At 43.4% G+C, this 3,203-nt stretch overlaps 1 non-coding gene across 1 annotated transcript; it reads right to left on the bottom strand.

The window, feature by feature from the left end:
- Positions 1-2,685: 2,685 nt before the first annotated feature.
- TRNAE-CUC (transfer RNA glutamic acid (anticodon CUC)) lies at positions 2,686-2,757 on the bottom strand. Its single transcript has one exon. It is a non-coding gene; the product is annotated as a tRNA-Glu (tRNA).
- Between the last annotated feature and the right edge of the window lie 446 nt (positions 2,758-3,203).

Here is a 3,203-nt window from a genome sequence, read left to right as displayed (position 1 = left end):
ATAAAATTCACAAGTGAAAGAACTGAGTGCTGAAAAGGAAGCTGGTCCCATTTATTCCAGACACAAATAAGACACCAAGGATTCCAGAATAAAGCATGAAGTAATGATGATAAAGATCAACTAAATTATGAGAGTACCTCTTTAGCAAAGAAGTAACAGTCTGGGTGATTATCTCATAAAAGCAGATGAATGTTGGATGCGATGATATTTTTGGAAAATCATCCTATGCCCCAGGATTCAGGAACAACAACAAAAAAAAAAAGGTGAGGCCCACCTCCGTATAGACAGCCCTCACAATATCATGGCACTGTTCAAGCCCTAATCTTAGAATCTGAGGCTACGTCCTGCTAAAGGTTTCATCTTGACATAGTTTGCTGCAGAATGTGAATAGGAACTGCTGAAGCATGAAAACTGACATTTAATTCATTTATTTTAAATGGTTCTTGCCTGCAAGCCATCTACAAAGGAGTCATAAAGCACAAACATGATACAGAGGGAAAGATCAGTTTGTCTTCCAAATGGTAATTTTACAAGCCAAATAAACATACCAAGAAAAGTAGGGAGATATGAAAGATAGGCAGTACACCAGTTCATTGGAATACTGGTTTATCATTATGTACCATGACATATCATGACGTACCGCTAAAGGTACATCATGTAGATGTTCACGCACCCAAAAACCAGGCTGCTGAAGAACATCGAAACAATGAACAGGTAGCCAAGACTGTCAAAATTGAAGTGGCTCGGGTGGACCTGGACTGGGAGTGTAAGGGTGAGCCATTTGTAGATCTATGGGCCCACAAAACATCAGGGCATCTAGAGAGAGATGCAACATACAAATGGGCTTCTGATCAAGGGGTGGACCTGAGCATGGAGACCAACACATAAGTCACCCATGAACGTGAAGCATGTGCCACAATCAAGCAAGCCACATGAGTAAAGTCTCCCTAGAATAACGGGTGGTGGCTAGGTTTTTGATGTGGCAAGGCCTGGCAAATTAACTGTATTGGACCACTGTCTAATGTTTAACCACACGCCAAGGCAAGCACTACATACTTACCATGGTGGAAGCAACTTAGCAGGTGGCTAGAAACATACCCTGTAAATCATGCCATTGCCTGAAATACCATCTTAGGCCTTGAAAGGCAAATTTGTGGTGACATGGTACCCCAGAAAGAATTGAGTGAGACAACGGGACTCATATCTGGAATTACCTCATAACCTCCTGGGCCAAGAAACATGGCATTGACTGGGTGTATCATATCCCCTATCACCCACAAGCCTCTATTAAATACTGGAAGATATAATGGATCATTAAGACTATATTGAAATCATCAGGCAATGGGACATGAAAGCACTGGGATATAAATTTAGCAGAATCAACTTGGCTGGTTGACACCAGAGGATCTGCTAACCATTCTGGTCCTGCACCAAAAAAAACCCCTACATACTGTGGGAGGCGATGAGGTCCCAGTAGTGCTGTTATGGTTTAGCCCCAGTAGGCAGTTCAGCCCCACACAGCTGGTTGCTCATTTCCCCTGGTCAGACAGGGGAGAGAATTGGAGGGGTAAAACTGAGAAAACTCATGGGCTGAGGTAAAGGCAGTTTAATAGGTAAAGCAAAAGCCTCCTGCACAAGCAAAACAAAATAGGGAATTCATTCACTTCCCCTCAGCAGGCAGGTGTTCAGCCATCTCCAGGAAAGCAGGGCTCAATCAGGTTTAACAGTTATGGGGAAACAAATTCCGTAACTCTGAACATCTCTCCTTCCTTCTTTCCCCCCCAGCTTTTATCGCTGAGTATGACATCACATGGTATGGAATATTCCTTTGGTCAGTTGGGGTCAGTTGTCCCAGCCGTGTTCCCTCCCAACTTCTTGTGCACCCCCAGTCTACTTGCTGGTGGGGTAGTCTGAGGAGCAGAAAAGAGACTGACACCGTGTAAGCACTGCTCAGCAATAGCTAAAACATTCCTGTATTATCAACACTGTTCTCAGCACAAATCCAAAACATAGCCTCATACTAGCTACTATAAAGAAAATTAACTCTATCCCAGACAAAATCAGCGCAAGTGCACACAGGGAAGTGGCTGGGGAGGGCAGCGTCATTGCTCCTCCCTTAAGAAAAGTGAAACCCATTCACGGGATTGTCTTCGCTCAAGGATCTGGGCGTACTTGACGGGTAATGCAGAAGGATGGGGGGATCTGGTGTGTGCCTGGAGATTTAACCTTGGGGAAAAAGTAATTTGTGATGTGAGTTGTGTGTTGTAGGCAGCAATGTAGCAGGAATGACCTGACAACACCGTGAGCTTCACACAGAACCCCAAAAGCTCAACGATGATCCGAAAGAAACTGGTCTTGGCACCCAACACTTGAACATGCTGCTTCTCCTGTACTGAGCACCCACCTTCATAGACAGGGCCCAAGTCATAGCCTGTTCTTTTAAAGATTTAGGGGAGTGGTGGAAACCCATGGAATATGACATTAACATCTACTGATAAGGGACAGGGGATCTTAGTTAACGAGAACATATAAATCTGTATGATGAATATAAAGATGGCTTAAGTATGCAGTATATATTGTAAATGTTGGTAAGAAGGGACTTGAGTTATGACAAACAGCTACAATGGAATGTGTCTCATTTGAATGTTTCTCATGCCCCAAACATCAAGCTCTACAAAGCACTATTTCCCTGACCGGGAATCGAACCCGGGCCGCGGCGGTGAGAGCGCCGAATCCTAGCCACTAGACCACCAGGGAATATGAAGATTTGATTAAAATAGATTAGATTACAATAGATTAGATTAGAATACTGGTTTATCAGTCTCAGGGAGAGAATGATCTCATGTAAATTTAGATACATAAAATTTGTCTAATTTGGGGATTTTGACATCCCTTTCAACCTGATATTCCATGATTCTATGATTTGAGTTCCCTCAGTAGTCTCTGCAGAGAGAAAGAGAATTCTTCCCACCCTTCTAAAATACGTATCTTCAGATGGTATGAGTCGCCTCTCTGTTTCCCGTTTCTCTACCAGCTACTGTCTCGTGGACCAGATCAGTCTAGTTATCTAATGTTTAAATGCCCAGAGGTACAGTAAATTATGCTTACCCTTGGGGTTGATTTAATTTGTGTAAAAACAGGCATCTAATGCTATCTGCACCACTTCTGTCAGACTAGGAGGGACTTGGAGGGGCCTGGGACAA

Source organism: Larus michahellis, chromosome 3 (genome assembly GCF_964199755.1).
Source record: "Larus michahellis chromosome 3, bLarMic1.1, whole genome shotgun sequence".
In the NCBI taxonomy this organism is placed as follows: Eukaryota; Metazoa; Chordata; class Aves; order Charadriiformes; family Laridae; genus Larus; species Larus michahellis.
Note: the sequence above shows the minus strand (reverse complement) of the source record. Positions and strands in the feature narration are given on the sequence as shown.